Below are 21,347 nucleotides of genomic sequence, written 5' to 3'. Positions count from 1 at the left end.
TATCCACTACTAGGGAAAACCCTAGTAGTAGCGCGGGTTTTGATGCTATCAGCAGCGTGGGTAGCCGCGCTACTACTACGACGCTACAGCTAACCGTTCGTAGTAGCGCGGTATAAACCAACGCTACTAATATTGACTATATCGGTAGTGCTTTTATGGAACGTGCTACTATTAAGTAGCTGTAGCGCTTTTCTATCCCCGCGCTACTGCTGTATCTTTCAACATTTTCCTTGTTCCCTGCCCCATTTCACGTTTCAGTTTATAGTTTATAAACTGAAGCTTCACATGTACCAGATAACAATATCATTAACCACAATACCATATAGTCATACAGTAGTCATGCAATAGCATAAAGCATTATAGGTACTCATACATAGTCAACATGCATCCTCACATGAATTTAGCATATATGATAAGCATTACTAGCTAGGTAGTCTAACAGCCACACATATATAGCAGTTATACTAGTATATATAGTCATACAACCACACACATATGTAGTTCTAGATGATATCGATGACGATCATCATCCTCAAGCCTGGGCGGTGGGTGTTCCTGATAGTAATTAGGATGGCCTGTCCAACACGAAGATTCTTGCCAACGAGGAATCTCTTCTACCCAACAGAGTTTAAGTGTGTGCGACCGTCCGTGTCCATGTCGTAAGTACAGGTGGTGACGGAGCCCATTGCGGTAAGGCGTAGTCCAGCTGAGCCTTCTTCATCAGGCTCGATACCACAACTCACAGATAGGCTCTTTGGCAATTTCTGAATAAGAAAAACATATCAATTAATAAGTATCCTCGCACATACTCTTGCAAATATATTTCTACTAAGTATTAGATTTCTACACTATCAAAAGACACAGTACTACACATTTCTACTAAGTATAAATTCTACTAATAAGTATATATGGATTATCTACACTATTAATAGTTCCTTGGATTTTACACTAATAAGCATGTGATCAGACTCTACACTAAAGCATATCGTCGGATTCACTAAGCATATCATCAGATAATTTGCATTTGTAAGTATAACAATAAAGCATATCATCGGATTCACTAAGCATATCAAATTACTACAGTTAGTATAACATACCATATCATGCCGATCGACCATGGTACTTCTCAGGCGGGTCATGAATGGCACCCCGACAAAGTCATCACGCGGCGGAATTATGTCCTATAGGTTGCACACCTCCTCCTCGCTCAGCCTCATTCTTTGAGCTACGATGGCTTCATGAAGTGGGTTCTCACCATCTTCATCGAGTGGGTCCTCATCATCTTCACCATCTTCCACCTTGTTGATATAAATGATAGCCAACTTGGGTCTTTCTGCTCTGAAGGAGAAGCTGATCAACTCACCACCAGTAACACGCATGCGGGCGAGGAAGCGGGCCCATCCATCTCCTCCAATCTGCGACATATTGTGTCCTTTATCGACCTCCATAGTGTAGGCCCCCCCAGGAGCCTCAAAGATCACAGTGTCTCCTGTCAGCTTGTTGAATTTCAACCTCACATTGCATGGGACAATCTGTGTAAAAAAGAAAAATGACACAATGCAGTAATGCCAGCACTAAAAACAAAATAGTTGTTACATTCATATAATTTCTTACCGCCGCATGATGAAAACTCGGCTGGGCCATCCAATATGATTCCAGCCCGTTTTCACTTCTGGCCCATGTATGGCCCATGACGTCTTTCGTCCCATATGAGTCCCTATGTAACTCTTGGCCTATTAACGGCCCGTGGTGAAACTGGCCCATAATGAACAGTGTATCACTTTACACCCATTAACAGCCCGTGGTGAAACTAGCCCGTAATGAACAGTGTATCACTTTATACCCATTAACGGTCCATTATTCCATTGGGCTGTTTCCAGCCCATGTTATCTTTCGGCCTTCTCAGAGCCCATTTATTCTTGGGCTCATTTCCAGCATTCATTTACTTACGGCCCGTTACTGTCATTTTCTGCTTGTGGGCCAAATTCAGCATGTGGTTACAGTCGGCCCGTTTGTGGTCCGTTAATACGTTGGGCTGTTTTCATAGCGTCATCAAATACGGCCTATTAACGATGGCCCATTATGGTCGGCCCATGAATGGACGATTCCAACTCTAGCCCGTTTACGGCCATAATGCGGCCTGTTATTGGCCCATGTTTGGCCAATCGATCATACGGCCCGTATAAGGCCCATTGATGATACGGCCCGTAGAAGGCCCATTGTTTCTATTGCCCATAGAAGGCCCATTGTTTCTATGGCCGGTAGAAGGCCTACTATTTCTACGGCCCGTAGAAGGCCCACTATTTGTACGGCCCGTAGGAGGCCCAGTGTCACTACAGTAAATATTAGCCCCGGGTTATTGTGGCCTAGTTTTAAAAAAATAGGTTATTGCAGCCAGTAGCAAACCGCGGAAAAATAACTGCACTGACTACAAGCAAACAAATAAACAAGACAACAAGGAAATAAATAAGCAAGCAACTTATGCTAGGCTATCATGACTATTACACATATTACATCCACTGGGCATCAAAGTTTGCCACCAGTGCAAATATAGGGAACAAAGCAGCATATAAATGCCGCAGCAAAACAAGTCCAGAACTGAAACCACTTGAGAAGAGTTCAAGAAACAATATCCTGGGTACCCATAATGCTGGCAAGATGCTTAGAAAGCTTATTAACTTTCTCTTGTTTGGCGCTTAAATCCTCCAGTGCTTGCCGTTGCACAAGAAAGTACGCATCTGAATTCTGCAAGGACTTCCTCAGTCCTTCGGCTTCTTGCCGCAGCACTGCTGACTGATGCCTTTCAGCTTGTAGCTGAGACTGAAGAAGCCGAAGTGATTCAGGCAGCGAGTTCGAAGAGCTTGTGCCAGCGGTACTGGCCAGTAACTCGAACACTACATCAACGCAGGACTGTGGGGTTTTCTTAATGTCTACAAGATCGTTTTTATCACCTTTCTTGGAGACCAACAGGGTTGTCTCACTATCTTGAACCTTATGTGCATTACTTTCTCTACCATTGCATACTGGGGTGCTCTTCTCCAATATTCTGTTTGCATACTACAAGAGAAACAAGCAGACACATCACAGGTTTAGCTTGTAGTATACGAAACTCATTTTGGTAAACTGGTTTAGTAGTAAGGTGGACAGGATAACAACATGAAACAAACATACATCTATGTACTATGGTCACTGTATTGTCCATATCATTCTAGTTTATGTTCCCTAATCAAGATAAAGACATAGTTCAACTCATATATTTTTAAGACACAACAGCATAGACAGAATATAAGTGTGAGAAACTACACAGCATTGGCAGCACTTGTAATATGCATCACATGAGCACATAACTGTTTATACAACTTAAACTGAAATCAACATAGAGCAAGAAGTTAGAACAGCAATCCAGTTAAAGAAATAGGTTTAAACCATACCTGTTGCGCCATTATTGGAGTTTCAATTGGATCCTTCAAATTCGAAAGTAGTTGGTATGAGTAAATACAGTGATGCAACAGCAAAGGAGTATGGACCATAGCTACGGAATCTAACCTGAGAACAGTTGCTCTTCTGCTTTAAACATGGAGTTTGGGTTAGCTGTGGTGGTCTCCGTGCTTTGGGCACTGCAGTAGCTTTACAAACTGCTCGTGTGGGGGTACTCTGTGGTGGACATGGTGCTTTGTCAACTATAAATGGGTTACTATCCGCTAGGGTTGCTGTTAGATGGGTTGTAGCTGGTTCTCTGCCCAACGGTGTAAGTGTGCAATCTAGAAGAGTCTTGATTATGTGTGGTGGGTGATAACCCACAAGTATAGGGGATCGCAACAGCTTTTGAGGGTAGAGTATTCAACCCAAATTTATTGATTCGACACAAGGGGAGCCAAAGAATATTCTCAAGTATTAGTAGCTGAGTTGTCAATTCAACCACACCTGGAAACTTAGTATCTGCAGCAAAGTGTTTAGTAGCAAAGTAATATGATAGTGGTGGTAGCAGCAAAAAAAGTAAAGACAACAAAAGTAATGTTTTTGGTATTTTGTAGTGATTGTAACAGTAGAAGCGGGAAAGTAAATAAGCGTAAACCAATATATGGAAAACTCGTAGGCACCGGATCAGTGATGGATAATTATGCCGGATGTGGTTCATCATGTAACAGTCATAACATAGGGTGACACAGAACTAGCTCCAATTCATCAATGTAATGTAGGCATGTATTCCGTATATAGTCATACGTGCTTATGGAAAAGAACTTGCATGACATCTTTTGTCCTACCCTCCCGTGGCAGCGGGGTCCTATTGGAAACTAATGGATATTAAGGCCTCCTTTTAATAGAGAACCGGAACAAAGCATTAGCACATAGTTAATACATGAACTCCTCAAACTATGGTCATCACCGGGAGTGGTCCCGATTATTGTCACTTCGGGGTTGCCGGATCATAACACATAGTAGGTGACTATAGACTTGCAAGATAGGATCAAGAACTCACATATATTCATGAAAACATAATAGGTTCAGATCTAAAATCATGGCACTCGGGCCCTAGTGGCAAGCATTAAGCATAGCAAAGTCATAGCAACATCAATCTCAGAACATAATGGATTCTAGGGATCAAACCCTAACAAAACTAACTCGATTACATGATAAATCTCATCCAACCCATCACCGTCCAGCAAGCCTATGATGGAATTACTCACGCACGGCGGTGAGCATCATGAATGGTGATGGAGGATGGTTGATGATGACGACGGCGACGAATCCCCCTCTCCGGAGCCTCGAATGGACTCCAGATCAGCCCTCCCGAGAGGTTTTAGGGCTTGGCGGCGGCTCTGTGTCGTAAAACGCGATGATTTCTTCTCTCTGATTTTTTTTGTCTCCGAAAGCAAATATATAGAGTTGGAGTTGGTGTCGGAGGGTTTCCAAGGGGCCCACGAGGTAGGGGGCGGGGGGGGGGGGCGCCCCCCACCCTCGTGAGAAGGGTGTGGCCCCCTGGTCTTCATCTTTGGCGAGGATTTTTTATTGTTTTTTCTAAGATGTTCCGTGGAGTTTCAGGTCATTCTGAGAATATTTGTTTTCTGCACATAAAACAACACCATGGCAATTCTGCTGAAAACAGCGTTAGTCTGGGTTAGTTCCATTCAAATCATACAAGTTAGAGTCCAAAACAAGGGCAAAAGTGTTTGGAAAAGTAGATACGACGGAGACGTATCAACTCCCCCAAGCTTAAACCCTTGCTTGTCCTCAAGCAATTCAGTTGACAAACTGAAAGAAAGAAAGAAAAACTTTTACAAACTCTGATTGCTCTTGTTGTTGTAACTATGTCAAGCCAGCATTCAAGTTTCCAGCATAAATCATAACTAACCACATTTGCAATAATTCTTAGGTCTCACAATTACTCACATCAATAGCATAATCAACTAGCAAGCCATAATAATAAATCTTGGATGACAACACTTTCTCAAAACAATCATAATATGATATAACAAGATGGTATCTCACTAGCCCTTTCTGAGACCGCAAAACATAAATGCAGAGCACCTTTAAAGATCAAGGACTGACTATACATTGTAATTCATGGTAAAAGAGATCCAATCATAGTCATACCGAATATAAATTAACAGTGATGAATGCAAATGAAAGCTTTGCTCTCCAGCTAGTGCTTTTTAATAAGAGGGTGATGACTCAACATAAAAGTAAATGGATAGGCCCTTCGTAGAGGGAAGAAGGGATTTGTAGAGGTGCCAGAGCTCGGTTTTGAAATAGAGATAAATTGTATTTTGAGCGGTATACTTTCATTGTCAACGTAACAACTAAGAGATGGCGATATCTTCCATGCTAAACACATTATAGGCGGTTCCCAAATAGAATGGTAAAGTTTATACTCCCCCTCCACCAACAAACATCAATCCATGGCTTGCTCGAAACAACGAGTGCCTCCAACATACATCAGGTCCTAGGGGAGTTTTGTTTGCAATTAATTTTGATTTAGTTTGCATAAAGCATGGGACTGGGCATCCCGGTGACCAGCCATTTTCTCCTGAGTGAGGAGCGGAGTCCACTCCTCTTGAGAATAACCCGCCTAACACGAAAGATAAGGACAACCTTGGTTGATACATGAGCTATTCGAGCATACAAAATAGAATGTTTATTTGAAGGTTTAGAGTTTGGCACATACAAATTTACTTGGAACGGCAGGTAGATACAACATATAGGAAGGTATGGTGGACTCATCTGGAAAAACTTTAGGGTTTAAGGGATTGGATGCACAAGCAATATTCCCGCTTAGTACAAGTGAAGGCTAGCAAAAGACTGGGAAGCGACCAACTAGAGAGCGACAACAACCATGTACATGCATTAAAATTAATAAACATTGGATGCAAGCATGAGTAGGATATAATCCACCATGAACATAAATATCATGAAAGCTATGTTGATTTGTTTCAACTACATGCGTGTGAATGCTATGTTGACTTGTTTCAACTACATGCGTGAACATGTGCCAAGTCAAGTCACTTAAATCATTCAAAGGAGGATACCACCCCATCATACCACATCATAATAATCTCAATAGCATGTTGGCACACAAGGTAAATCATTATAACTCATAGCTAATCAAGCATGGCACAAGCAACTATGATCTCTAATTGTCATTGGAAACATGTTTATTCATAATAAGCTGAATCAAGAATGAGGGACTCATCATATTTACAAAAACAAAAGAGGTCGAGTTCATACCAGCTTTTCTCATCTCGGCCAGCCCATCATATATCATCATAATTGCCTTTCACTTGCACGACCGAACGGTGCGAATAATAATAAGAGTGTACGTGCATTGAACTAGGCTGGAATCTGCCAGTATTCAATAAACAGGAGAAGACAAGGCAATATGGTCTCTTGGTTAAATCAACAATAATGCATATAAGAGCCACATCAACAATTTAATTATGGTCTTCTCCTACCGACCCCCAAAGAAAAGAAAAGAAATAAAACTATTTACACGGGAAAGCTCCCAACAAGCAAAAGAAGAATGAGAAATATTTTTTGGTTTTCTTTTTAATTATTACTACTACAGCAGAAAAATAAACTACTACTATTTTTTTGGTTTTTCTTAAGGTTTAGCAAACACATAAGAAGAAAGCAGGAAAAGGAAAATAAACTAGCATGGATATTATAGTGAAAAAGTATGAGCACCAACATCTAGCAATGAGTGTGTGTGAACATAAATGTAATGTCGGTGAGAAATACGTACTCCCCCAAGCTTAGGCTTTTGGCCTAAGTTGGTCTATGGCCATGGCTGGCTTGGCAGATATCCATAATAATAGTTGTTGGGGTCTTACTGTGATGAGGAAGAATAGTTGGGATCATACTGATGTGCAGCGGTTATCGCCTGCTGAGCTGCAGCGTGGAGTCGAGCTGCCTCTGCTCTCCTCTCGTACTCTTCTGCCTCCTCTCTGGTAATAACATATCTTCCTTTTGTCTGTGAATCAAAGAAGGCAGGAGCAGGGAGAGTAATACGGAAAACACGTCGTTTATCAAAAATTAAATGATATAAGAGAGGTGATTCAGGCCTCTCGACAAACTGGTGCGAAGCCATAGAGTTAACCTGCTCCTTTTGCTATCTGAAAATGAAGTAAATCTGTAAGGGCTCCTTAGAATTGGAGGATTCTATAAACGCAGGGACAGGGAAAACACAGGAATAGGATAGGAATGCACGTGCAAAACAGAGCATTTGGAAACATAGGATTTCAGTCAACCTGGGTGTTTGGCTCACATGAATTGGAAGAAGAGAGGAATGGAGAAACAAAGTGATGCAACGAGTGTACAACCTCTTTGGCATAGCCTTGTGGACCTCAACCTCATTGGGTTGGACGTGGAGGATGGTGATGATGCTGGTGTGACTGTCGGAGGTGGGGATGAAGATCCGAGGCCTCTGGAAATGGCGCCGAGTGTACTGCTCCGCTGTGATGGACGGTTTCGTCGTTGGAGCAGCTCCGCTAAGGTGTACGACGACGAGGCTGAAGCATGACAAGACTGACAACGTTAATCTGAAGTGGGACCCTAATATCATGTGCAATAGATGATGTAAAATACATCACCAAAAAGTGCTAGATGTAAAACGCATCAGCCGCGCCACGGCCGCTCTGACAGATGCTGTAAGTACTGTTCACTCTGAACTTAACTGAAGAAAATGAACTTCATAGTTAAAACTGATTGAACTAGTAAAAGAGCATTGCGATAGATGTTTAGGGCGTTCGAGCACTAGTAGCAGAGAAGCAGTGATCTAAATCAGCAGAGGCTCGAGCAGGGAACGCACTAGCAGAGAGCAAGTCGTGCAGTAGCACCGCAAGCGAGTGCTAAAGCAGCAACTCCTATAGCTGCCGGAGGTCGTGCAGCAGCAGCAACGCAAGAGAGAGCAAGAGCAGAGCGGCAACACGAACGAAAGCAGGAGCAGTGTAGCAGCGCGACCGACAGCAAAAACAGAGCCGCAGCATGAGCGAGAGCCGGAGCAGCAGCAACTAGTGTCGTTGTGGAAGTCGCCGCCGAGGAAGCAACGACATGGGGGAGAGACGCCATGGATGATGTGGCCGGCGATGGCGCCGTCGATGGAGACACGCCATGACTGCTCGGTATCGAGCATCGGCAGCCCCGTGAGATCAATAAAAGATAAAATGCAGCGGTGAGTGGAGAACCTACTTGGTGGTGCCGAGTTGGCCTCGGCTTCATCGGAGGAATTGGTGAGGGTGTTGCGGTTCCGGTGGGGCAGGTCAAGGCAGCGCTGTGGGGACTGAGGTGGTGCAATAGACGAGGTGAACATCGGGGCAGATCCTTGGAGGTGGAGGACGGGGCGGCTGATCCGGTGGGACGATGAGATCGACAACGGATCCTCATCCGGTGCAGTGGATGAGGGACGGCGAGCTGTTGTGGTGGACGACGTAGTCGGGGAAGAGTCTCCGGCTGGGCGGCGGTCCGGAGGCCGACGGAGGAGTGTGGGGTTTTGCGGGTTTTGGCGGCCTCGGTGTACGAATGGGGGGGCAAAGGGGGAGGGGGAGCCAAGCTTAGGGACGCGCTTGTCCGAAATGTAGGGTATGTTACCAGCATACCCCCACCGGGTTTGACACCGCAACGTGGAGCTTCATTTCTGGCTGAGGGGTAGAAGGGGGATTTCGCGTGTCTGGGCTGCGGGAGCGACTTCGGATGAGGAGGTAGTTCTCGCGCGCGTCCAATTTTCGAGATAACAAGGCGTGGCGCAGGTTGAAGAAGCGGGAGTTTCAAAGAAGGTGAGACAAAAGGTACTCGAGCTTGAAAATTTCAGGATAACAAGGTGCGGATTCCTTGTTCGACAGAACAAACTTAACGTGTAAAAAAACAATTCATACAAGACACAAGAGAGTCATGTCCCCTTTTACTATATTACTATAGATGCCATTGAAAAAACTACAAGAAAAATGTAAAAGAATCGGGAGAACAAGATTACCTTGCACAGTACCAAATCGATTCGCACTTCCCTCAACAACAACAGAAAATAAATCAATTCCCACCAAAGAAAGAGTAATGTCCCTTTTTATATGATTACAGATGCCATGATCTCGAATTTCAATTTTTGAATCCACGTTATGTTGAATTCGAATATATCATTAGGTGACCTTGCGGTTTATAATTGATGTAGTCGTACATTTTGATCTTCCATCATATATGAACATTTTACTCCACCATGTGAACATATATATTGTCGTCTACCATATGGACTAAATTTGAATCAATTTTCCTTATTTGGATACGATTGTTGTCAAGTTATACAATAATTTAAATATTATCTTGATAACAAAAAACATACATATAGCAGTAATCATATTTCACTATGAACTACATGTACCATATGCTCTCTAATTCAAATATTTGTATCCATTTTATGTTGAATTCAAATCATAGTACATTATTGGTCTAGGTAGCGAGATGTTTGGGATAATCTAAACTGTGTTTTCATACGTATAATTTTTGGCTGAATTGGGACAAGTTTTGGTATAAGCCTCTTGCAAAACCGGAGATTCTCTCAACAAGCCTCATGGTTCCGAGAGGGAACATGTCACCTTTGTGTGCGAAACGAAATATGCTGCCTCCCCCCTGATTTTATTTACAGAGGCAACATAGAACTATATGAGTGCCCTGTTAAATTTTGTAATTATTTTGGGTTCATTTGGCCTTTTTATACATTAATTGAGTTTCTGGACTTTTAATGTGCATAATCTAAATATGAATTGCATGCACATGCTCCGGTGCACCAAAGTGGGTTGAAAAATCACATGTGTGTCCTTGGTTGAATATCTAGGTCCCATGGAAGAAATGAGAATGAAATTCAAACATCTGGGCGTCATGACTCGGCCGAGAACATCGAGAAACTTTGATTTTAAATTCATGGAAATCCAAAACTCACCTGGAAATCATGAAACTTGGCATGGAGTCATGTCATGGCAGTAACATGTTGTGGTAAAAAAATTGGGCCGATTTGGAAGCTCGTGGTTCTAAGAGGGAACGTGCCACCTTTGAGTGTGAAACGATATATGCTGCTCCCCCTTGAGTTTCTTAACAAAGGAAACATAGAACTACATTAGTGCCCTGTTAAATTTTGGAATTATTCTGGGTTCGTTTGTCGTTTTTTATACATTAATTGAGTTTCTGGTCATTTAATGTGCATAAGTCAAATTTGAACTACAAGCACATGCTCTCGTGCACCAAAGTTGGTTGAAAAATCACATTTGTGTCCTCGGGTGAATTTCTAGGTGCCATGCAAGAAATAAGAATAAAATTAAAACATCTCGGCATCGTGGCTTGGCCGAGAACATTGAGAAACTTGGTTTTAAAATTCTTGTAAATCCAAAACACGTCTGAAAATCATGAAACTTGGCATGGATGTCATGTCATGGTACTACCATGTTGGGGTAAAAAAATTGGCCGAATAGGAACAGATTTTGGTGTAAGCTTCTTGCAAACCGAAGCTTCTCTCAAGAAGGCTCGAGGTTCTGAGAGGGAACATGCCACCTTTGAGTGCGAAACGATATACGTTGCCCCCTTGAGTTTATTTACAAAGGAAACATAGAACTACATGAGTGCCCTGTTAAATTTTGGAATTATTCCGGCTTCATTTGGCCTTATTTACACATTAATTGAGTTTTTGGTCATTTAATGTGCATAATTCAAATTTGAACTACAAGCACATGCTCCCGTGCACCAAAGTTGGTTGAAAAATCACATTTGTGTCCTTGAGTGAATTTCTACTCCCTCCTTCCATCTATATAGGTCCTAATGCATTTTTCGAGGCTAACTTTGACCAAACGTTAGAGAAATAATATATGACATGCAACTTACACAAAGCATACCTTCAAATTTGTATGTCAAAGGAGCTTCCAGTAATATAATTTTCATAGTATACATCTCATGTGCTATTAATCTTGTCAATAGTCAAAGGCTGTCTTGAAAAACACATTAGGCCCTATATAGATGGAAGGAGGGAGTAGGTCCCATGCAAAAAATGAGAATAAAATTCAAACATTGGGCATTGTGGCTCGGTCGAGAACATTGAGAAACTTGGTTTTAAAATCGTGAAACTTGGCATGGTGTCATGTCATGGTAGTACCATGCGGTGGTAAAACAATTGGCCAAATAGGGACAAATTTTGGTATAAGCTTCTTGCAAATCGGAGCTTCTCTCAAGAAGGCTCGTGGTTCTGGGAGGGAACGTGTCACCTTTGTGTGCATAATTCAAATTTTAAATACAAGCACATGTTCCATTCCACCAAAGTTTGTTGAAAAATCACATGTGTGTCCTCGGGTAAATTTCTAGGTTCCATGCAAGAAATGGGAATGAAATTCAAAATTCAGGGCGTCGTGGCTGGGTTGGAAACATTGAGAAACCTAGTTTTTTAATTCCTCTAAATCCAAAACACGCATGAAAATAATGAAACTTGGCTTGGTGCCATGACATGGCACCAACATGCTGTGGTAAATTTGCAGTCCGATTTGCGAAGGCGCACACATTAACAATCAACAAAGTCATTTGGAACAAGTGATGTCACATTACAATTGGAAACACAAGTACTATTGAAACCGTGGGTGATACGTCCATTTTGCATCATGCTTTTATATCAATATTTATTGCATTATGGTCTGTTATTACACATTATGTCACAATACTTATGCCTATTCTCTCTTATTTTACAAGGTTTACATAAAGAGGGAGAATGCCGGCAGCTGGGATTCTGGGCTGGAAAAGGAGCAAATATTAGAGACCTATTCTGCACAGCTCCAAAAGTCCTGAAACTTCACGGAAGATGTTTTACAAATATATAAAAATTACTGAGAGCAAGAACTTCACTAGGGGGGCCACACCCTGCCCAGGAGGGTGGGGGGCGTGCCCTACCCCCTAGGTGCGCCCCCTACCTCGTGGGCCCCCTAGTGGCCAACGGTGGCCATCTTCTGCTATATGGAGTCTTTCGATGGGAAAAAATCACAAGCCATCTTCTCGGACGAAACTCCGCCGCCACGAGGCGGAACCTTGGCGGAACCAATCTAGGGCTCTGGCAAAGCTATTCTGCCGGGGAAACATCCCTCCCGGAGGGGGAAATCATCGCCATCGTCATCACTAACGCTCCTCTCAACGGGGGAGGGCAATCTCCATCAACATCTTCATCAGCACCATCTTATCTCAAAACCCTAGTTCATCTCTTGTATCCAATTCTTGTCTCCAAGTCCGGGATTGGTGCTAGTAGGTTGCTAGTGGTGTTAATTACTCCTTGTAGTTGATGCTAGTTGGTTTATTTGGTGGAAGATCATATGTTCAGATCCTATATGCATATTAATACCCCTCTGATTATGAACATGTTTATGCTTTGTGAGTAGTTACTTTTGTTCTTTAGGACATGGGAGAAGTCTTCCTATTAGTAGTCATGTGAATTCGGTATTCGTTCGATATTTTGATGAGATGTATGTTGTCTCTCCTCTAGTGGTGTTATGTGAACGTCGACTACATGACAGTTCACCATTATTTGGGCCTAGAGGAAGGCATTGGGAAGTAATAAGTAGATGATGGGTTGCTAGAGTGACAGAAGCTTAAACCCTAGTTTATGCGTTGCTTCGTAAGGGGCTGATTTGGATCCATATGTTTCATGCTATGGTTAGGTTTACCTTAATACTTTTGTTGTAATTGCGGATGCTTGCAATAGAGGTTAATCATAAGTGGGATGCTTGTCCACGTAAGGGTAGTACCAAAGCACTGGTCCACCCACATACCAAATTATCAAAGTACCGAACGCGATTCATATGAACGTGATGAAAACTAGCTTGACGATATTCCCATGTGTCCTTGGGAGCGCTTTACATCTTATAAGAGTTTGTCCAGGCTTGTCCTTTGCTACAAATAGGATTGGGCCATCTTGCTGCACCTTATTTACTTTTGTTACTTGTTGCTCGTTACAAATTATCTTATCACAAAATTTTCTGTTACCACTTATTTCAGTACTTGCAGAGAATACCTTGCTGGAAACCGCTTATCATTTCCTTCTTCGATCTCCTCGTTGGGTTCGACACTCTTACTTATTGAAAGGACTACGATAGATCCCCTATACTTGTGGGTCATCAAGACTCTTTTCTGGCACCATTGCCGGTGAGTGAAGCACCTTTGGTAGGTGGAATTTGGTAAGGAAAAATTTATATAGTGTGTTGAAATTTACTTTCACTTGTTACCATGGAAGGTAATCCTCTGAGGGGCTTGTTCGGGGTATCTTCACCCCGACCAGTAGAGCAAAGAGTTGCCCCTCAACCTACTGAACCTACTGAAAATGAAAATGAACATGAAAAGGCTTGCTTTGAAGTTCCTTCGGGTATGATAGAAAAACTGCTAGCTAATCCTTTTTTAGGAGATGGAACAAAACATCCTAATGAACATCTGATATATGTGGATGAACTTTGTGGATTATTTAAGCTTGCAGGTGTACCCGGAGATGTTGTTAAGAAGAAGGTCTTCCCTTTATCTTTGAGGGGAGATGCATCGACATGGTATAGGCTATGTGATGATATGAGGTCTTGGAATTACAAACGATTGAAATTGGAATTTCATCAGAAGGTTTATCCTATGCATCTTGTTCATCGTGATCGCAATTACATATATAATTTTTGGCCTTGCGTAGGAGAAAGCATCGCTCAAGCTTGGGGGAGGCTTAAGTCAATGTTATATTCATGCCCCAATCATGAGCTCTCAAGAGAAATGATTATTCAAAATTTTTATGGTCGACTTTCTGGTAATAATCGCACCATGCTTGATACTTCTTGGGCTGACTCTTTTATGATGAAGACTATTGAATTCAAATGGGATTTATTGGAAAGAATTAAACGTAACTCTGAAGATTGGGACCTCGACAATGGTAAGGAGTCAGGTATGACACCTAGTTTTGATTGTGTTAAATCTTTTATGGATACCGACATTTTTCGTAAATTTAGCACTAAATATGGACTTGACTCTGAGATAGTAGCTTCTTTCTGTGAATCTTTTGCTGCCTATGTTGATTTCCGCAAGGAGAAGTGGTTTAAATATCATCCTCCCATAGAAGTAAAAGTAGCTGCACCTATTAAAGTTGAAGAAAATACTATCACTTATAACGATCCTATTGTTCCTACTTCTTATGTTGAGAAACCACCTTTCCCTGTTAGGATAAAGGATCATGCTAAAGCTTCAACTGTGGTTCGTAAAAGCAATATTAAAACATATACACCTCCTGAGCAAGTTAAAGTTGAACCTAATATTGCTATCGTTAAAGATCTCTTGTCTGATAATATTGATGGGCATGTTATTTATTTCTGTGATAAAACTGCTAGAATTGATAAACCCCGTGATAAAGATAAACCTAGACCTATGGCAGGCATGCCTGTTATTTCTTTTAAAAGAGGAGATCATTGTTATCATGGCTTATGTGATATGGGTGCTAGTGCTACTACAATACCTTATTCCTTATACAAAGAAATTATGCATGATATTGCACCTGCTGAGATGGAAGATATTGATGTCACAATTAAACTTGCCAATAGAGATACGATTTCACCAATGGGAATTGTTAGAGATGTTGAAGTCTTGTGTGCGAAAACTAAATATCCTGTTGATTTTCTTGTTCTTGGTTCCCCACAAGATAGCTTTTGTCCCATTATATTTGGTAGACCCTTCTTGAACACTATTAATGCTACCATAGATTGCAAAAGAGATGTTGTTACTATCGGTTTAGATGATATGAATCATGAATTTAATTTTTCTAAATTTAGTAGACAACACCGAGAAGAAGAATTACCTAGTAAGGATGAAATTATTGGTCTTGCTTCTATTGCCGTACCTCCTAGTGATCCTTTAGAACAATACTTGCTAGACCATGAAAATGATATGTTTACGAATGAAAGAAGGGAATTAGATGAACTATTCTTTAAACAGGAACCTATTCGCAAAAACAATTTACCTGTTGAAATCCTAGGGGATCCTCCTCCACCGAAGGGTGATCCCATGTTTGAGCTTAAACCATTACCTGATACTCTTAAATATGCTTATCTTGATGAGAAAAAGATATATCCTGTTATTATTAGTGCTAACCTTTCAGAGCATGAGGAAGAGAGATTATTGAAAACTCTGAAGAAGCACCGCGCTGCTATTGGGTATACTCTTGATGATCTTAAGGGCATTAGTCCCACTCTGTGTCAACATAAAATTAATTTGGAAGAAGATGCTAAACCAGTTCATGATCATCAATGCCGGTTGAATCCTAAAATGAAAGAACTGGTAAGAAAGGAGATACTAAAGCTCCTTGAGGCAGGTATAATTTATCCCATTGCTGATAGTCAATGGGTAAGCCCTGTCCATTGTGTCCCTAAGAAGGGAGGTATTACTGTTGTTCCTAATGATGAAGATGAATTGACCCCTCAAAGAATTATTACAGGTTATAGGATGGTAATTGATTTTCGGAAATTAAATAAGGCTACTAAAAAGGATCATTACACCTTACCTTTTTATTGATCAAATGCTAGAAAGATTGTCCAAACATACACATTTTTGCTTTCTAGATGGTTATTCTGGTTTCTCTCAAATACCTGTGTCAGCCAAAGATCAATCAAAGACTACTTTTACATGCCCTTTTGGTACTTCTGTTTATAGACGTATACCTTTTGGTTTATGTAATGCACCTGCTACCTTTCAAAGATGCATGATGGCTATATTCTCTGACTTTTGTGAAAACATTTGTGAGGTTTTCATGGACGATTTTTCTGTCTATGGATCTTCTTTTGATGATTGCTTGAGCAACCTTGATCAAGTTTTGCAGAGATGTGAAGAAACTAATATTGTCTTGAATTGGGAAAAGTGCCACTTTATGGTTAATGAAGGTATAGTATCGAGGCATAAAGTTTCTGAAAGAGGTATTGAAGTTGATAAAGCCAAGGTTGATGCTATTGAAAAGATGCCATGTCCCAAGGACATCAAAGGTATAAGAAGTTTCCTTGGTCATGCTGGTTTTTATAGGAGGTTCATTAAGGACTTCTCAAAAATTTCTCGGCCTCTAACTAATTTATTACAAAAGACATACCATTTGTCTTTGATGATGATCGTGTAGAAGCATTTGAAATACTTAAGAAAGCATTGATCTCTGCACCTATTGTTCAGCCACCTGATTGGCATTTACCCTTTGAAATAATGTGTGACGCTAGTGATTATGATGTAGGTGCTATTCTAGGACAAAGAGTTGATAAGAAACTAAATGCTATTCAATATGCTAGTAAAACTCTAGACAATGCTCAAAGAAATTATGCTACTACGGAAAAAGAATTCTTAGCAGTTGTATTTGCTTGTGATAAGTTTAGACCTTATATTGCTGATTCTAAAGTAATTATTCACACTGATCATGCTGCTATTAAATATCTTATGGAAAAGAAAGATGCTAAACCTAGACTAATTAGATGGGTTCTCTTGCTACAAGAATTTGATTTGCATATTGTTGATAGAAAAGGAGCTGAGAACCCCGTTGCAGACAACTTGTCTAGGTTAGAAAATGTGCTTGATGACCCACTACCTATTGATGATAGCTTTCCTAATGAGAAATTAAATGTCATGAATGCTTCTCATACTGCTCCATGGTATGCTAATTATGCTAATTACATTGTTGCTAAGTTTATACCACCTAGTTTCACATACCAGCAAAGAAAAATTTCGTCTATGATTTGAGGCATTACTTTTGGGATGACCCACATCTTTATAAAGAAGGAGTAGATGGTGTTATTAGACGTTGTGTACCTAAGCATGAACAAGAACAGATCCTACGCAAGTGTCACTCGGAAGCTTATGGAGGACACCATGCTGGAGATAGAACTGCACATAAGGTACTGCAATATGGTTTTTTATTGGCCCACTCTCTTCAAGGATGCCCGTAAGTTTGTCTTGTCTTGTGATGAATGTCAAAGAATTTGTAATATTAGTAGACTTCAAGAAATGCCTATGAATTATTCACTTGTTATTGAACTATTTGATGTTTGGGGCTTTGACTATATGGGACCCTTTCCTTCCTCTAATGGTTATACACATATTTTAATTGTTGTTGATTACGTTGCTAAGTGGGTAGAAGCTATTCCAACTAGTAGTGCTGATCATAATACTTCTATTAAAATGCTTAAAGAAGTTATTTTTCCAAGATTTGGAGCCCCTAGATATTTAATGACTGATGGTGGTTCACATTTTATTCATGGTGCTTTCCGTAAAATGCTTGCTAAATATGATGTTAATCATAGAATTGCATCTCCTTATTACCCTCAGTCTAGTGGTCAAGTAGAATTGAGTAATAGAGAACTCAAATTAATTTTGCAAAAGACTGTTAATAGGTCTAGAAAGAATTGGTCCAAGAAACTTGATGATGCATTATGGGCCTATAGAACTGCATATAAAAATCCTATGGGTATGTCTCCGTATAAAATGGTCTATCGAAAAGCATGTCACTTACCTCTCGAACTAGAACACAAGGCTTATTGGGATATTAAAGAACTTAATTATGATTTTAAACTTTCCGGTGAGAAGAGGTTATTTGATATTAGCTCACTTGATGAATGGAGAACCCAAGCCTACGAAAATGCCAAGTTGTTTAAATAAAAAGTTAAAAGATGGCACGAAAAAAGGATACAAAAGCACGAGTTTAATGTAGGTGATTATTTATTGCTATACAACTCTAGTTTAAGATTTTTTTGCAGGAAAACTTCTCTCTAAATGGGAAGGTCCTTACGTTATCGAGGAGGTCTACCGTTTCGGTGCCATAAAAATCAACAACTTCGAAGGCACAAATCCAAAGGTGGTGGACGGTCAAAGAATCAAACACTATATCTCAGGTAATCACATAAATGTTGAAACCAATGTTATTGAAACCATAACCCCGAAGGAATACATAAGGGACACTTTCCAGAACATTTTAGACTCCGAAAAGGAATAGGTATGTGGTACGGTAAGTAAACCGACTCCAAAACAGTTTTTAAGGCAATATTTCTCCGTTTTGGAATATTTAGAAAAATAGAAAAATAAGCAGCAGTCCGAGAAGGACACGAGGGCTCCACGAGGGTGGAGGGTGTGCCCTACCCTACTGGGCGCGACCCCTACCTCGTGGGCACCTCGTGTGCTCACCGGACTCCGTTTTCGTACACGACACGTATTTTGGTCGGTAAAAATTCATTATATAATCTCCCGGGTGTTTTGACTCCTGTATCACGCAAATATCTCTTGTCTTTGTTTTGAGCTGTCCTGCTGCAGACAGAACAATATGTCATCCCAGGATTCGGAAGGAGAAAGCTACGTGGCTGATTACCTTGCAGATCCTAAGGTTTATGGGGATGTGGAGCATTGCAGTTGGACTACGGAAGAAGAAGAGGACTATGAACCCAAGGGAAAGGAGGAGACGAGCTCAGATGAAGATGAAGTCCCACTACCTCAACCTGGGGACATGCATGTGGAGTTCAAGAAGTCAAGCCTCCCGGATAGGGTAAAGAAACCTAAGATCGAGTTTATCCCTTTTCGCCTCTTGCGGGAGAACAAACAGGAACTATGCAAAAAGATACTGAGCTTGGAGCAGGAGATCGAGGACCTAAGGGACCAAAATTCTGTCCTCAAGCGCAAATTAAGGAAGAAGCCTACGCCATCAACAAAATCACCACCATCTCCACTAACAAAGAAGAATTGAGTATCTGGTATGGGCACTCCACTTGGCAACTGCCAAGCTTGGGGGAGTGCCCCGGTATCATATCACCATCACTTTTATCTTTACCGTTTTTCTTAGTTCAATCCTTTTGGTAATATCTTGATTTAGTAGAATAAAAGTTCTTAGTATGATCTAGTCGTGAGTTTTGCTTTGTTATTCTTCTATGTAATCGAGTCCGTGAGCTATATAATAAGGATTAGTGTTGAGTTAAGGACTTAATTATTTTGCCATGATCCTAAGTGAATAAAGGAAAAGAGAAAGAAATAAAAAGAAACAAAGAGATCATGTCAGTCTTATGGAGAGTAATGAGGTCACATAGAAAGAGTATGATGAATAAAAGTTGTTGAGGGTTGACAAACATAGTTTTGGTCATCGTTGCTATTAATAGGAAGTAATAAAGAAAGATAGGTCTTCACATATAAATATACTATCTTGGACATCTTTTATGATTGTGAGCACTCATTAAAATATGACATGCTAAAGAGTTGACATTGGACAAGGAAGACAACGTAATGGGTTATGTTTTCTTACATCTGAGATGAATTATATTGTCTTGGATCTTCCAACATGATGAGCTTGCCTTTCCCCCTCATGCTAGCCAAATTCATTGCACCAAGTAGAGATACTACTTGTGCTTCCAAACACCCTCAAACCAGTCTTGCCATAAGAGTCCACCATATCTACCTATGGATTGAGTAAGATCCATCAAGCAAGTTGTCATCGGTGCAAGCAATAAAAAATGCTCTCTATATATGTATGATTGATTGGTGTGGAGGAAATAAGCTTTATACGATCGTGTGATATGGAAGTAATAAAAGCGACAAACTGCATAATAAAGGTTCATATCACAAGTGGCAATATAAAGTGACGTTCTTTCGCATTAAGATTTTGTGCATCCAACCATAAAATTGCATGACAACCTCTGCTTCCCTCTGCGAAGGGCCTATCTTTTACTTTTATCTCCTACATTGCATAAGAGTCATGGTGTTTTCACCCTTCCTTTTTACACTTTATCATTTGGAAAGCACAATATGTTGGAAAGATCCTGGTATATATGGCTAATTGGATGTGAGTTTTCATGAACTATTACTATTGACATTACCCTTGAGGTAAAATGTTGGGAGGCAAAAGTATAAGCCCCTATCTTTCTCTGTGTCCGATTAAAACTCCATACCCATAAGTATTGCGTGAGTGTCAACAATTGTGAAAGATTATATGATAGTTGTGTATGTGGACTTGTTGAAAAGCTCTTATACATTGACTCTTTCCTATGTTATGATAAATTGCAATTGCTTCAATGACTGAGATTGTAGTTTGTTAGTTTTCAATGAAGTTTATGATTCATACTTGATATTGTGATTGAATTATTACTCTAGAATTAGAGATCATATGACAAGAATTATATAAGTTGATGTTCTAAGAATGATCATGATGCCCTCATGTCCGTATTTTATTTTTTATCGACACCTCTATCTCTAAACATGTGGACATATTTTTCGATTTCGGCTTTTCGCTTGAGGACAAGCGAGGTCTAAGCTTGGGGGAGTTGATACGTCCATTTTGCATCATGCTTTTATATCAATATTTATTGCATTATGGGATGTTATTACACATTACGTCGCAATACTTATGCCTATTCTCTCTTATTTTACAAGGTTTACATAAAGAGGGAGAATGCCGGCAGTTGGGATTCTGGGCTGGAAAAGGAGCAAATATTAGAGACCTATTCTACACAGCTCCAAAAGTGTTGAAACTTCACGGAAGATGTTTCACAAATATATAAAAATACCGAGAGCAAGAACTTCACCAGGGGGGCCACACCCTGCCCACGAGGGTGGGGGCGCACCCCCTACCTCGTGGGCCCCTAGTGGCCCTCCGGTGGCCATCTTCTGCTATATGGAGTCTTTCGATGGGAAAAAAATCACAAGCCATCTTCTCAGACGAAACTCCGCCACCACGAGGCGGAACCTTGGCGGAACCAATCCGGGGCTCTGGCGGAGCTATTCTACCGGGGAAACTTCCCTCCCGGAGGGGGGAATCGTCACCATCATCATCACCAATGCTCCTCTCATCGGGGGAGGGCAATCTCCATCAACATCTTCATCAG

Source organism: Triticum aestivum, chromosome 3A (assembly GCF_018294505.1).
Source record: "Triticum aestivum cultivar Chinese Spring chromosome 3A, IWGSC CS RefSeq v2.1, whole genome shotgun sequence".
NCBI classification, from domain to species: Eukaryota; Viridiplantae; Streptophyta; class Magnoliopsida; order Poales; family Poaceae; genus Triticum; species Triticum aestivum.
Note: the sequence above shows the minus strand (reverse complement) of the source record.